Consider the following 17077-nt stretch of genomic DNA (forward strand, 5'->3'; position numbering starts at 1 on the left):
TGGATGGATGGATGGATGGATGGATGGATGGATGGATAGGTGGATGGATGGATGGATGGATGGATGGATGGATGGATGGATGGATGGAGGTGGATGGATGGATGGATGGATGGATGGATGGATGGATGGATGGATGGATGTTAGAGATAGATCATAGACAGACTGTAAACAGACACCAAAGAATTTAAATCTCTCATATGCGCCATGCGGTCATTGGCCAGCTACTTTGCATTTAACGTTGACATCTACCTTTTTATTCTACAAGTGATACCCAATGCTTCTGAAAGAGGTCAAGCCTTTGAGCACTTAGGGATGAAGCTGTTAGGCCCTGAACTGAGCCTGTTAATGAGGGGAAGTTCCTCTTGGAGTCAGCAGCAGCCTGATTTGGTAGCATTAATTTTAAATGGATAAGCTTACAAATCACAGTGGAACAGTAATTCTCACAGGACAGTAGGAGGTTGCCAGCAAAATGAGGACACAGCTCAGATGGGCAGCTGCACTTGCCTGAAGAGAGGATGGGGCTCCAAGCTGAACTGAACGAATGAGGAGATGCTGCTTCCCTGCAGAGGAGACTGAGAGACCTGTGCCGGAGCAACATGGGAGACTGGGAGACTGACAAATTCTCCCTTTCTTTGATTCATGAACTGAAGACCAAACCCCCAATATGTGGAGAAAGGCTATCCAGTGCCAAATATTCTGCCCTGAAAATATACATACAAGTGACACTATATTAGCTTAACAGTTTATGTTTAGGGATGTATATGTATATACACATACATATACGCATGCGATAACAATTTGAAAAGAGAAGAGGCCATGAATTTGAAGGAGAGTTGAGAGGGGTGTGGGAGAGGGTTTAGAGGGAGAAAAGAGAAGGGAGAAATATAATTAATATTATAAACTTAAAAACTTATGTTTTTAAAATTAAATCTAAGTCGGGCAATGGCAGAGCATGCCTTTTATACCAGCATTTGGGAGGTGAGTTCCAGGACAGCAAGGGCTACACAGAGAAACCCTGTCTGGAAAGCATCAGTCCCCCTACACCAAAAAAAAAAAAAAAAAATCTAAAAAACAAAGGTAATACCAGTTGTGCAGTTGTATTTGCTTTCTGCTCTATAATGAAATACCTGACACATGCACTTACCAAATAAAAAGAGGTTAACATTAGTTATAGCACTTGAGCTTCAAGTTTAAAATCAGGTGGCTCACGGGGCTCTGCTAAAGGTGACATATCATGGCAGCAGTGTGGGAAAGGGCAAAGCATTCTATCTTGAGCCATGAAAAGACTAGTATTCCACAAGAGTCTTCAAGGCCATGACCTAAGAATGACCCACTAAGTTCCACCTCTCCCTGTCTACCCAGTCCATAGATTTTCTCCAATACCAACAGCTTAGGAAGCACACCTTTCCAACTATGGGCCTTTGTGTGGTATTCAACATCCAAACCACAGCACGAGTCACAAAGATGAGCCTTTGCCTTTCAATGATAGCATAATGACAGGAGTCTGAGAGGTATAGATCTGGTTAATTGATCATGGTGTCCCTGCAAGGAAAGTAAATGAAAAGCTTTCAAGATCCTGATTTGATCTGTGTAGAGTCAGAGTGTGAAATCAATAGAACCATCTCGACTGCATCAATCCCAGATCTGAACAGTTCAGAGACTCACACCGATGTCCTTAGAAGATTAGAAGACACACTAGAGGATCTCTCTCTCTCTCTCTCTCTCTCTCTCTCTCTCTCTCTCTCTCTCTCTCTCTCTCGCACAAGAGAAAGCTCATGTGAGTACACAGCCAGATGACCAAAAGTGTGTCAGGAAGAGTTTTCCTGACACAGCTAGAAGATGACCAACACCATGTCAGGGAGAGAGCTTTCATGCTCCATGCTGCTCACTGGACTGTGAAATCAAAATTTCTGTTAGAAACTCATGGTATTCCATGAAAACAGCCCAGGCAGACACATGTAATAGCATACAAGGGATCATGAAGATTCAGGACCCTTTCCCTTCAGTGTGGCCAGTCTGCTCTTGGCCATCTTTGATGATATTATACTCACAAAGTACAGCTGACAGGACCATTGGCAACAGACTTACGGTTCTGGTAGAACTCGCTTATGGTCTTAAAATGTACCGAGGGCCCCAAAGAAGTTTTATTTACATGAGTTCTAACCTTTCGTTATTACCACATTAGAGATTAAAAGTAAGGAAAAAATTGCTTACTTATTTAAAAAATAAACAAACACATCAAATCTTTAAAAATGAGACAATTTTTTAAACAAACAAACACACCATATTCCAGGCAGCTTTAATAAAAACAGTGTGGTCTAGCCTGGAGTGTTTAGCTGGTGGACTCCCTCCTTCTCAAGAAGGAAGAATTGAGCTCAACCCCGAGTCTACATTTCAAAGAGCCAGGTTGATGGCACGCACTTCCAGCCTTGGAGAGGCAGAGACATGATGATAACTAGAGCTCTCTGGCAAAGCAGTCTAGCCCACATATGGTATTCTAGACAAGTGAGTGACCTTGTCATAAAAACAAAGGAGGTATCACCTGAGGAATGACATCCAACCTCTTTCTCAGGCTTCTGCATACACACGTAAGCACTAGAAGGGAGAGTGGTATCATTTTTTATTTTATAATCCCTGCTAGATACTAATGTACGATAGATGGAGACCGATGGATGCTGGACGTACCTCTGAGCTCAACCTGTTGCCAGACATCCCATGAAGGAACATGAGAAGCCACATGCAGACATGTCACTTAGATGGGAGTAGCAAATGTTGGCCTTTTCAGATCATTGTATTTCTACACTCTTCTATAATCCAGACCAAAGCTTAGCAGGCGGCCATCTCTCATTTCTGAGACCAGGTCAACAAGTTTTGCGTTGTGTCATGAAAATGTATCAATACATCACACACTCTAAATAGACCTCTTCGTGCATGGATGCGTGGTTATATGCACTGGCCTCTGGATGAGTTACATTTATCTTCCAAATATTGACTTAATAACATATTTTATTAATAGGTATATGTATGACGATCATCCTGGAATTCATTAGAAAATCCGTCAAGAATTTAGAAGCCATCACGGCAGTACAAATGCAAGTTATCCAAAATGTTCGTCATTCACAGTGTTATTTGGGTCTCAAGGAATTAGGTCAGAGCCAGTGTCAAATAGATTTGGGGACATGGGACTATTCCTTCCAGTGCCTGATCACTCTTGGTACATGGCCACACATCTTTTGCGGAAGTTTGACTACTAGTTTTGGCAGTGGGTCCTTCTGTCATTGAAGAGGCTATGGTCATCTGAACTGTTGAGATCTGAAACTGGCTAGGATGATAGGATGGTTCCTATCTTCCACTCTGAATTTGATTCTGTTTGTGTGGGACACAACTCTGGCTGTCCTGGAACTCATTAGGGTAGAGGCTGGCCTTGAACTCATAGAGATCCACCAGCCTCTGCCTCCCTAGTGCTGGGGATTAAAGGAGTATGCCACCATGCCTGGCCTAGGACTTCAATCCTTTACACAGGCCAAGTAAGACTCTAGAAAGTGGTCCTTTTACGTTCCATGCCGGGACATGGTGATCAATTATCCAATGCTATCCTTCCCTGAGTCAAGTTATAGGTAGCAATGCTTTGTCTCCCCAAGCATGTTTTCTCTGCCACCCCTGATCCTGTCATCCCACCTCAGGATACCTGGACTCCTAGGGGTTCCCTTTTCAACACTATTGTGAAGGTCATTCTCTCCCGAACTCCTCTCAGTGGATGAATGACGTCACATGATCAATCCACTCTAGCACTCTTATTTCCCTTGGCACATGGTCTTTGCTTTGTGGGACATCAGAAAGTCCTAGCATTTCAACTTCACTTAGAGTTCAGCTACTTTGGGTCCATATTTTTCACCAAACAGAGCAAATTATTAGAACCATTTGAACCCCCCAGGCTAAAAACATTCAATTTGGAGTCTCTGCTTGGTGAGTAAGTCCATATCAATTAGTTTGGCTGGATCCAATTACGCATTTCTTCTTCCTTGATCCTACACCCCTAAGATCCACTCCCACACATGTTCCCCAGACTTCCATCATTAGAGCTTGGCAGAATCACCCAGTTGTTTTGGTGTATATTATTCCCGTTCATGAGTTGTCTTTTGTACCTCAGCCCTCTAGCATCTGCTGGACCGTGATTCTGGTTGTGTGTCTGGGATTGGAAAACGGGCTACAGGGAAGGGTTTGGGGGCCCAGCAGTACCGTGAAGGCAGCTTTTCTCAAGTAGGCCTGAAGGTCTTCAAGTAGAGATAGAAGGGTTACTTGTGGTGCCATGGGAGGCTTCGCAGGACTTCAGTGAACCCTCATGTAGCCCAAATCCAATCTTTAGGGTCCTATTACTTCCCAGCTCTGCTCTAAGTTTAACAAAGGAGACACCTGCCTAGGGGCTGGAGGCCCAATTACCTATGTAGTACCATTACCTGTAGATTAAGGATTTCTTTTTCTTTACAGAATAAAAAAATCTGACTATCCCAGGAGAATTCTTGACGGGGAAGCACTTTACAGCTCTTTTATGGAGACAATGAGCTGGAAATCTCATGCTTCTAAAATTCATCATTTTTGTTATTGCCAAATTCTTCAGCACAGCTAGAAATAACCAACACACCCCATTATCCTTCTTATTTTGGTTAAAATATCAGTAACAGGTTGGTCACCTGGAACTTTCTATGAACACACTGCTAAAAAAATCTACAAGGGATAACTTTAGCAGCCATTTTGCTAAGCAGACATGGCTCTGTCCTCTGGAAACAAGTTATTAATGATTTACATCCGATCAGAGTACGGAATCCATCCCAGAAAACCCTGGATGAATTCTGAGAACTCCTCTTTAACATTCGGTCTCTGGAGCAACACTCTTAGAGCAGCTGGTAGATTACTCTCTGTCAGGGCTATCGTTCTTAAACACAGGTTCTGGGTCACAAGTTAGCACAAGAACACCTGGGAGCCGCATTCATGACAGGACAGACTGAATCTTGACAGTTCATGTACCCTTAGAAAGCAACACACACACACACACACACACACACACACACACACACACACACACACACTCACATGTGCCCCCTCCCCACTCATGAATGATACTTGTAGATCTGCCAAATGCCTTCTCTGCCAGTGTTCTGGAAGGTTCTCTGTCGTCCACAGGACAGCCCAGATTCACTGGCATCCAGATCTGTTCTTTGCACAGTACTTGTCTCATTTACTCAGTGATCTCAACTGTGGAGCCAATGTTTCCAGAACAGGGGCCTCAGGGTCCCAGAGTACATTCTACTGTCCTTATTGTACCTCTGGGGAATTTCATTAAGGAACTGCAAGGTCAGTTGCTGTTTTAATTATGGATTCTTTTCTTCTCTGCTGTTTGGCTTGTGCCCATCCACCCACTGATGTCTCTGTTCTGCATGCGACACCAGGGGCTGATCTGGTTTGTGTCTCAAACAATGACTTGGACCCAGGCTAATGGCACCAAAGAATAAATTCCTTAAAAGTGAAAGGGAACCCCTACAGTACCCTCTACAGAGTGGAAGTGGCCAAGCCAGTGTGCGGCCCAAGAGCCCAGCGTTCTCTCTCAGGTTCTTTTTAGGGGTTTAGGTAGAGTCATTGCCGTGGGTGGGGGTGGAACAGATCCTTACCCTGATGGGCACATGGACCCTTATGTAACTTTGGATGCTCTCCGTATGCCTGAGCTGAACATTCCAGCATATGATGAATATGTATGCGTGTTCTGAAAACACATGGGACTAGTCACCTTTCAGGATGATTTCACTTCACTGAGCTTGCCCTAATACTGCTTTAAGCCAGCTTTATCTTCCCTTCTTTCATGAAGTGGCTGACTCCAAATGGGCCCCAGAAAAGGTGGGGATTGGTGTTTTCCTAACAGGAAAAGGCAGAGGTATTTTTCCAAGGTGAGGTGCTTGGGGTCTCCGATGTCTACACTTACCTACACCACAGGTAGAGCCTACTTTACTTCTCTTCCTCCATTTTGTTCTTTCAGGACTGAGCGCCTCCTATTCCATCCTAAATCTGCCTGGGCTTGTGTCTGTTTCTCCTACTTCTGCTGAGAAGGGTTCCTCTCACCCCACCACCCCAGTGTATCTCTTTCTTAATCATCCCTGTTGGGTAGCCCTGATCAACATGTGTGCAGCACACTTCCAGGAGAGGCTAAACATTTGATCTGAGACAGGCCGCGGTGGTCTTGTGTTGTAGGGTGATAATGGACCACCAAATCAAAGGCTCTCCGGAAAGTTCCTCGCACAAGTTGAAAGAAGCCTGCTGTTCCTCCAGGGGAGACCATCAGCTGGGTGACCTCAGGCGATTCGCAAACACGAAGCTTCCAAACTGCTCTCCGAGCTGGCAGAACGGACACAGGAACTTCTCCTCATTGCCTGGTTTCCAAGTGTTGACTGGGTCAAAGACTTGACTCCTTATGTGTTTGTTTGAAGGCGACATTGCTCTTGGACTGGAGCCTGTGACACCTGTGTTCACATTTATTTTTCCTTCATTTTTCCCAGTGGAAGGCAATGTGGGAAGATAATGGCATTCAAGTCTCCTCCTGGACGTTTACTGCAGGGGTCCTCTGGGAAGCTCAGTATTTTGTCTCTCTAGCCAGTGGGCCTCTCTCTGTAAACATGGCAGTGATTCTCTCTGTAAACCTCATCTCACGGCTGTGAGAATATGTTAGTTATTCATACTACTATCATTTTTGCCACCCAGAAAATGTAAGCCTTACTTCTAAGAGCCAGAAGAAGGCTTGGATCCTGATCTTACCCTTGACTGGGGTTTGCCTAACGACTTCCCTCTGCTTTTATGACTTCATCTGTGATCTGGGAGTGGTCCCCATGCCCAGAGTCACGTGGATTGGATAGCAGAAGAACTTGAAATGAGTTAGTTAGGAAGTCGTGTTCTGCGGCATACTTCAACACGATGTAGATGTTATCTCTCATGTACGCTTGCTTGTGCTTTGTTTCCTTTGCATCTCCGCTACTTTTGGTAACAAACTCACTGTTGTTGTGGTACCGGTGAGTGGTTTTGATATGGGTTCTAACTATGAACCCCAGATGGTATTCTCCTGTTTTTGTTTTTCTTTTAATTGGACCAGATGATCATAGGCAGACACCAGACAATGGAAAAGATGTGTGTGGAGAGGGAAAGGAAAAAAAGAAAAAAACTGGGGCCTGAACAAAGGCTTGGGGACTGGCAGGCTTTGGGGTGCTGAGCCGTCTGGTTGGAAGGAAGCCTGCAGAGGCTGGTTTTGAAAAGGGGGGATATCATCAGGGAGGCGGCTGTGGCCTGCAGCCTCACAAGCGGTACCATATTCTGGATTAGGAAGGTCAGAAGACATGTTTCAATTCAAGCCAGGGATTTCTTCCCCTGAACAGTGAAGAACTCCACCAGTACTGGCCAGTCTGCCTGTGACGACCTTTGCCTCTGGTGCCCCAGTTAACTGCAGCCCCAGGGCCTCCACTCCTCTCTCTTTTGAAGGCATACGTCATGAGATCAACCCTTAGAGCTATGTGGAGGGTCAGTGAAAGCGGGTTTGTGACACGGAGAAGATAGTGTTACTCCATTATGGCTCTGTTGTCACTGTAGACTTAAATGGCTTTTAGAACAAAACTTGACAAAAAAAATTAAAATACTTTTTTTTTTTTTTTTTTTTTGCCTGACCCCACATGATCTCTTTATTCAGACATCTTTGCTTTGTGTATTCTCTCCAGATACCTGCCTCACCCAGGGCCCTATTTCTCCTGCCATCTAGAATGTTCTCCACACCTAATTTACTACTGTTTCTTCCATGATCGGCTGCCATATTGGATGGCTCTACCCTCATGTTAACTCCCACAGCATTCTTCATCCACCAGTTCCCTGCCAGCTTCCTTGGGTTTGGTCTACACAGTCTCGTTGATTGTATTTTCTAGTTTTAAGTTGCTTGCATGCTCTTGGTGTGAGTTTCTAGAAGGTAAAAATAACCCTACAGTGTGCTGCCTGGGGAACTATGGCAGGGTCAGGTATCTAGAGTCCCTTTCAGAGGTTGGCCATGGTCTTGAGTTCTGGATCCAATGGTCTTCTGTGGATAGTGGTCCTGCTGCCTTAGCTTCTGCTTCAGATCAGTGAAAGACCTCACAGGTTTAGTTCCCTTCACCCACAAAGCCCTGCACTGAGAGCCCTAGGCAGATAATCTATTTACCACAGAGGCAGTACAAGGGTTTAAAGTATCTTTGGTGATGGAGAGGTGAGACCCATGTCAAGGTCTCTACACTGATGTCTTGGTTTGAACTACTGTCATCTTCCTACAAGCTTTGCTCTAGATGACACAGATGAAACCACAGTGTTTTAGATTCAGAATACTGCCCCCTTCCATCCAAAGGTGTCCCATACTTGGTCACTTTACAATGGTCCTGTCTCCTTAGGAACTGACCCCAGTACCTCTTGTCAGTGCACCCTAGTGTGCCTTGATGGCCTTTCAACATTTCCACCAGTCCCGAGATGTGCCTGCGGTCTCTCTACCACCTTCCTAAAGATAAGGGCTGTTACCTCTTAACCCTCCCAGAGCCTGGACCCAATCAGCATCCAGAATGGGTGCACTGTTGGAGGCCAAGTGTCACTCCCTATTCAAGTCACGGTAACTACACTTCTATCCTCTGTTTCCCTAGCTTTTATTGCCCCAATGCCTTTCATTAAAGAGGAAAAGAAAGGTGATGATAAGAGGAAATTTATTTTCTGCTAGAATTTGGTTAGGCAGTGGGCCGATGCAATTTGATAAGACCTCAGGGTCAAGGCCGACAGGCTCTACCTAAACCACCAGCACCATCATCCCAAATCTAAAAGGGCAGGGCCCTCTGATTGAAAGAGAACAGGAGCACTAGTGAAGTTCAAATGAGGCACTGGTATTTACTGGTGCCTTGGTTAGGGCAAAGCCACAATGGTCATTTAAGACTTTACCCTTAGAGGAAGATGGGTGAACATACCATGGGGTGTTACATGTTACTCTGGGGACTAGTCTGCTTTTAAAATTCATTATCAAAGCTGTTTTGCTTGATTATTCCCCTCTCTAAAAGTAGGCCGGATAAAGAAACTTGACTTTGATGGACCTCTGGTAACAGAAATACTTTCCTGTATGGTAATATGTCACCAATGTGTAGACTAGGGTAGAAGAGGAGACGTTCAGGAGTTTAGGGACTCTGCTGAGAAAAACCATGGGAAGATAATGGAAAGGAGAAAAGTTGAATCTTTGTGAAGCTCATGGGACTGGACTAGCCCTTCAGTAGATGGCCCTGTGCAGAGATGACTAGGCCCAAAGCCAGGACACTGGCTCCTTGTTTAAGCACTAAAGCCTAGAAAATGCTCCTGTGAGTTAGACGAAAACAGCTAAGCAAAGTAATATAATTGCTTCTGAAACTCAAGTTCCCATATTCTTCACTACACGGTCTTGTGTGTCTGCGCCTGTGTCTATCTGTGTGTACAAAGAATAAAGGTTTCTCATCAGGGGATGGATGGTGTTTGTGGGAAATCTCAAGTCTGCAGGTCTGCCTCTGCACGGGCATTTGCACTTTGCCCTTGGCTAGTATCTGTTTCCTGCCAGAAGCATGTGGGCTCCTGCCAGTGCCAAAGCTATTTGACTTCTAAATATAGCATAACAGATGTGGATGAGGACCATATTATTTCCTGCACTACACAAAAGGTCTTTAAAAAAAAAAAAACACTTAGAGAAGTCAGACAGCAGTCCAGTTCTGGTTAGGCTCAGCCAAGGGCCCTGGGGTTGGTGTCCTGACTTTTTAAAGTTTTGGTTATTTTACACCAGTTTTTTTTTAAACCTGCACTCTGTGAACCTGTGTCCCTGCAACGTGTTCGTTCTTGTGCTTCTCTTGCTCAGTGGTTTTCTCTTGCTATCAAAATATTCACAAGTCGGTCACAGTATGAAAGAACAACTGAAGGGACACACTGTTCCACGGTAGAGTTGGGGGTGGGGGAGCGCTAAGGCATCGGCATGTCCCGTGCTTGAAGGTGGGCTAAGCCGTGGGGCACATGCTGTACTTGGGGGTAAATGGCACCATCTTAATTGGTAGATAGTTCACAAGTGGATTATGTCTGGCTGGTTTAACTGGTGTAGTTCATAGCACCTACCATTCTCCCCACAGGCTGGTAGCCAGAGGCATCGCACATTCCTGTTCTCAAGACTTGTGGATTTTACTTGATGCGTGTTTGTTCAGCCAAACAAATACCCAGGTGATTCGGGATTGGCTTGCCCACTTAACCCTTTCATCCTAGGCCATGTTTCTTAACATCTGTCAGGCCTGGCTGGTGAAAACATGGACCCGTGACTAGTCTGAGGCAGGAGCACGCTTGTGGGTATGAGAGCTAGCTGGCAGAGAAGGGGGTCCACATGCAGGGTAAGTGTGGGGTTCCTGGGATGACCATCAAGTAGTGTGGTAGCTGCTCTTTTCAAGCTCCTCCTTGAAGGCCGTGTGTGATGTCTCTTAGGCTCTTAGGCAAAAGAAAGGTGGCCTGCAAATTGATTATAAGAATGAATCAAATTATAAGGCTAAAAATGGTGCCCGATTTTATCTTCTATCGTGCCTTTATGGGGGATCTTGTTAACATTTATATCTTCCTGGGCAATCTAAATTCTCTTCGGAGTCTAAATTCATGTATCCTATCTTGCATCCTCTGAAGTCGAACCTAGTGTTAATGGATGATATGAGACACCGGACAGTTCATCTCCCCCTCCATAGTGTCAGAGAGATTATATGATCAAATATAAAACTGAAAAACTAAATGTTTGTGGCTCTTTCAGATATATATATATTTAAAACACACAGTAAGAACATAAGAACATCTCAAATCATTTAAAAGGTTCAAGGGCTTATCAACCAAAATATTTGGAAATTTCATAAAATTTAAGTATCTGCAAACAATCCGATCAAAAGGAAATGGGGGTGGGTGGGGGGAGAAACAAACTCCCAACATTTGGCTACGGAGGACACTTTACATGTTAACCAAATGGTATCACATCTTCTTCCAAATAACTAGTCTCTACGCCCCGTGAGAAAGAATACAAGAGCAAACTTGGAGACATCTCCCAATCCCATGTAGCCAGTTAGAGCATTCCCTTAAGCCCTTCTGTCTTTCACCGCCATGTTACATCTCTACAGCACAATGCCAAACAGCCCTCGGGTTCTGTAAAGTAGGCTGGTGTCCGTTCTACAGAAAGATTAACTTACAGTACATAACACGGCATCATTTTGATCTGCACAGGTTTCCCCTCCCACAGGTGACACACATCAGTTTTTACAAGCTAGGAAATAATAATAATAATAATAATAATAATAATAATAATAATAATACTTCCTCCGGTTGTTTACATCTGGGAAATGGTCAAGAGGGTCAACCAGAATCCGGAGCCACGGTGGGATGAGTCTACCACGGCATGGGTACAACAGAATAGCACAGAACTGCAGATAACAACAGGCGGCTTTCCACGAGTGATACGCAATGAGATTTTCCTGGAGTTTCATTCATATTTATTTTGATCGAAACGGTCTAGCTGAGAATATTCTGCTAAGTAGCCGACCAACTGATCCAGGAGGTTTGGGCCGCTGACTCGGCAACTGGCCGCACAATCCCAAACACTGGTGCAGTTCGGGGCTCTCCCAGCGCATAGCTTCAGTGTTCACACGCGCGCATGCGCGCATCAATCCCAATCCTTCAATTACTTAATTCTCTAGACCGCTTTCTTAGTGTTTTGCATGCATCCTGTTCCGTTTTCAGTAAGGGGGCATCTCTTCTTGAGGAACCATGGGCTTTGCCTTAAAATCTGTTTCTGCGATTTATTTATTTATTTTTTTCTTTTAAATGTTTTTTTTTTTTCCCAACTGTCAGTACCTCCAACACTCAGGACGCACGAAGAGTGGCTGTCGTCTTACAGAAGAGGGCTGTGTGCACGAGAAGTGAAGACAAGAGTGTCAGAGACGGTTTATAAAAATGGCACATTTATTGCTACAGAACGGTCATGTACATGACTTCATCGAGTAACTACAGATGGGAACAGGTCATGGCCTAGACCAAGCTGGGTTGTTCGCCTCTTGAAGGAAGTCCAGGACACAACCTGTTTGGACACTTCTACAAATCAGAAATACACCAAAAACATGAAAAAATCGAGGCACTCAGCCACACGTTGAAAACAAGGTGTAACTGTTTATCTTTTTTTTTTTTAAACGTTTTCCCTTTTTTTTCTTTTTTTTAACAGTTTTTTTTAAAGTTTTTAATGCTGCAGCTATGTGTACAGTCGCAAAAACAAAACAAAACATAACGAAAAAACAAAAACAAAAGGAAAAGTCCGTACTGCGACCTACAACTAAAAAGAAAAAAAAAAAACAAAAAAACAAAAAAACAAAAAAAACCCGAACAAAAAACCGGAAACAAAAACGAACAGAAGAAGCTATACCATACAGTTTCATCTCAGTAACACATGGCAAAATAACATCTTTTAAATAGTAAAATAAAGTAACAAACTTTTACTTATAATGATTCCAAAAATCTACAAAGAAGAAATATTCAGAATCTGACAATTTTTTTTTTTTGTAATATCCATGGTATAAAAGGATTGCTCCTGCGAAAAATAAGCCAAATATATTTTTTTATTTTTAAATTTAGGGGTTTTTTTTTCCTACTAGGGTGTACTACAGTCTATTTTTATAGCAAAAAGAGCACTAGACAGACGAAGCTTTATAACAAAAAGCCAGGCACTGATACATGGTAAATCTCTGCTTTTTTTTTCTTATCTTCACTTAATTGCATCACAAGTAACAAGAATGAAAAAGGCCACAGTTCATATATTTCACCATTACATATGTCTATAATACTTGAAATGAGCATATGGCGAAACCATTACTGCACAGAGATGAGTCACTTCAAGTCCCGTGAGGAAAAAAACATCTCTAAGGAAAACAAACATAACCAAAGCAAAATCAAGAGGAGGCCTACAGGCCTTGGTGCCCCATTGTCTCGGAATCCATCACATTTCATCTTCACCTCCGTGTGTGTCTTTTACTTATTTATTATTTATTTATTTATTAATTTATTTTTGCTTCCAGTCAGCCGGCAGACTACATGTTGTGCTTGTTTACGCTGAATGGTTTCCTTCCTGACTTACGTTCCGTTTTGGACACAGACCATATTCTGCCTGTCGGACGCAAAGATGAAACAAAAAAAAAAAAAAAAGAAAACCAAACCAAAATAATCCTCTCAACCCCTAGTCTCAGTTCGACTCCCTCCCACTTCCCAACCCCTCATCGAAATAAAGATCACGAATAATAATAATAACAATAACAACAACAACAATAAAATCAAGAGATAGGAAAAAAGTGGAAAAACAAAATAAAAACCAGGAATCGGAAGACTGAGTCAGAATCAGTTGTACCACTGGGTGAACTGACAGTTGTAAAAGCGTTAGTGTTCCTCGCAGCCACACAGAAGACAAATGGGTAACAACTCCTAGATGGACAGATCCCTAATTCTGCAGAATTATTAATTACTCGAATGTGGAGGTGGATCAACCGTTCCAAGTTGCTTTCAAAGTCTGAGTCTCTTAAACCGATCCTGAATCTATACATCGCCGTTATCATTTATGTCTAGTATAGTATGAACACTTGGGAAATGCTTCTATAGTATCTCGATCCTGTCTTCTGCTAAGTTTCTTTCAAAAATCCAGTGCAGGAATACCAATATCTTACCTGGGTTTGAGAATTACAAAATAACAACAAGAAAAGAAAAAAAAAAAACACCACATTAAAATGGCCACGTTCCCTTTTTCCTTCTTTTTAAAACTGGAGATACAACTCGATTACTACAGAGAGGGTCAGATCATGTTTCTGCGCCAAGCAGAAAGCAGCCAGCAGCTGCTGCTGGCCTTGGGGAAGCCTTTTGCTTATTTCCAAAAGGAATTTGACAATAGCCGTATTACATTACTGAGTAATGAATACATCAAAGCTGGTGAACAAGAAATTGCAGCCTTTTCTGTCTGAGTGAGAACAAAATATAAAAGCACCGATTGGAAAAAAAAAAAAAACAATCGAATGACTGTAATTTAATTTTTTGCTTTGTTTACAGATTTGAAAAACTTTAATTCTGCTTTAGTCAGCACCTTTATGATAACGTGTATCAAAAGGGCCGCTCTGAAGATGTACATCAATGCAGGGAGAATTTCCAGTTCCCTAAAGAGTAAACACCATATTCTCTTCTATACACTTCTCCTGAATGTGATCAGAGTATACTGCTTCCTATATCATAATATTGTTCCTAGGGATACCCGCCTTGGTAGACTATACAAAAAGAGTGCAGAATGTATCACGGAAAGAAAATCTTTAACATGGTGAGAGACCACGTACACATGGTTTCCGTCGTTCAGGGAGGAGGGGAAGTTACTGTCTTCCTTGCCCTTCTTGGAGCACCTCTGTTTGACCATTCCACAGGAAAGCCCCCAAAGAGAAGAGCTCTTCATGAAATCCGATTTCTGCTATTCCCCTACATTTTCAATCCACCTCCACATTTTAGGAACTTCTCAACAAATCAAAGCATTGTAGTTTTATCGATACTGAACATATTTACAGTTTTCAACACACATACACACACACGCACACACGCACGCGCACACACACACATACACACAGCTAGTCAAAACATCGATGGGTTTGTAAAAGGTGACCACGTGGTAACTATCTTATTTGTTCTTACATTTTCAGAAATGAACATAAATTTCAGATTCTTGTAGCTCGCTATTTCATTTAAATGACTTTTTAAAACCACACAGTTAAAAAAAAAAGGAAACAAAAAAACTGATACAATGTATTAAAACACATAATAACAAGAGTCTACATGTAAAAATATAACTTTTACATACACAGTTTCAAAATAATGATAGGTTTGCCATTGGTTGCATAAAATTTACAGATGTGTTTTGTCACTGTGTAACTGGTGGTACAGGACAAGAGATGGGGGGCGTTTAGACCATTTCCATTGAGTTACGGCAATTACTCAGTGCTGATAGGTGGGAAAACTACTTCAACAGGGATTTTTTTTTTTTACTTAATACATGCCAAGATTGTGTGGCTGTCAAAACAGAACCGAGTTAGAGACAAAAGGATGCTGACGAATACTTAAGTAGGAGTTCTATGTGTTCACTGCACTGTACACCAAAGTCAATTGTTGGAAAGATTTAGGATGGGAATTGGTTCAATTGTGCCCAGAGTCAACGCTAGCTATCTGATGAGTTACTGTGCCACAGTTTGATCTATGTTTCTATCAAATGTTAAGTATAAACTTCACTCATACTGGCCAGAGAGAATACTGCGCTACCCCTCCTCACCAAAGTGCAACTTAATGCTTTAGGGCTTATAAGGCTTGCTATAATGCTGTGGGATTGGTTGGCATTGTTTTTTTGTTTTTTGTTTTCAGACGAAGGAGGAGGCAGGTAAGTCATGTACTTTTTAGTAAACCCATTTGGAAACAAACAAAAAAAAAATCGAGAAAAGCAACAAAATCGATCAGCTCTGTCACACTCCTTGCGATTTTCTCATTTGACGGTTTTTGAACTTGACTTTTTTTTTAAATTTTTTTTTGTTTTTTTTTTTTGTTTTTGTATTTTTTCCAAAAAAAAAATCTGACCATGTATTCAGAAACGTCTCACTGCACACTACTTCCGCTACATAGGTAGGTAACACTTGAATCTTTTTTTTTTTTTGTTAAATCACAGCCACTTTGATTATGTCATGTTTCCGATGATATAAACATTGGAAGGCACAGTGGTAACATTGTAGCATTCTAACCGTGTACCTCTGAAAATCCCAGGAGAGGGTAACAAGCGCAGCGCCACAAGCCAGACAAACTCTTTTTGCCTTGCCCGGGCAATGCTGCATGTAATTTCTACACATGATGTGACTTTTAAGTCCTGTGTTCCCAAAAGACTGGAGAAACAACTTTCTACTATTTATGAATGAGAAGCAACATCAGGGTCAGCATTTCGTCCTGCACTGCCCCTCCGGAAGCAGAGTTGGCACTACAGTTCACGATAACAAACTGGGGGAAGGGACAAAAATCAGACAAAAAAAAAAAATCCATATTTACAGTAAAATCTTTCTTTTAAAAAAGTTAATCAGTACTATTTTTTTACAGGAGAAAAAAGTCTGAAACAAATGAACAAAAGCTTACCATAGTCACTAAATTTTTAATATATATTTATATATATATTTATATATATATTTGTCATAGGTCTATAACATCCATCTGTCCCTCCTACCCTAAGGAATGGCTAATGTCATCATTTCGGTTGCCATCAGGATGGTTGCTGGTTTTGTTATGAGGGTAGCCGGGCTTCCTCTATTCAATATCCGGTAATTAGAAACACTAGCTGACTTGAATACCAACAAAAACGTTCATGTCGTTTTTCTTCAGAAGTACACTTTTTCATTATTGCAAGTTTACAATTTTTTTTTTAAATTAAATATTTTTTTTTCAGACTTACAAATTAATTATATTTTTTTTTTCCAAAAGAAGTTTAGGCACAAATGCATTGCTCCACAGTGTGGAAGGATTGCCATTCAGTCTCTGGGCTGCGTCTCAGCCTGTACATACCGCTTCGCACATTCAGAGTGATATGTTAAAGAAGTCGTCCCTCGAGTTGCATTTTCTCTTTCTTTCTTTCTTTCATTCATTTTTTTTTGTGTTTGTTTTTCTGTTTTTTGATAATTGGGAATGCTGAAACCTCTTGCGTCTGCGATTCATAACTACTCAGACTTGTCTTATATTACAAAAAAAACGGGGTTAAGGAGCAGTGTTTATGTGGGTTTAGGATAATACAGCTGTTAAGGAAGTGGTCTCTTGTTTTAATGAAGCAAGGTGGCAACTTGGACCTGAGGAAGGAAAAGGAGAGAAGGAATAATTAATATAGTGACAGAAAATAATGTTTTATTATTTTTAAAGCCCTCTTTTTTTTTTCAAGAGAGAAAAAACCATTGGCTAATATAGGGAAAAGCTGTTGTTTGAAGCTCAT

At 42.0% G+C, this 17077-nt stretch overlaps 1 protein-coding gene across 1 annotated transcript in view; it reads right to left on the reverse strand.

Annotated features, from left to right (window-relative positions):
- Positions 1 to 11998: 11998 nt before the first annotated feature.
- The window catches only part of Tcf4 (transcription factor 4), a 345858-nt gene continuing 340779 nt past the window's right edge, over positions 11999 to 17077 (reverse strand). The window contains exon 20 of the mRNA XM_032885763.1: positions 11999 to 16937. The gene's annotated coding sequence lies outside the window, so the exon portion shown is untranslated. The remainder of the gene's footprint in view (positions 16938 to 17077) is intronic.

Source organism: Rattus rattus, chromosome 15 (genome assembly GCF_011064425.1).
Source record: "Rattus rattus isolate New Zealand chromosome 15, Rrattus_CSIRO_v1, whole genome shotgun sequence".
NCBI lineage: Eukaryota > Metazoa > Chordata > Mammalia > Rodentia > Muridae > Rattus > Rattus rattus.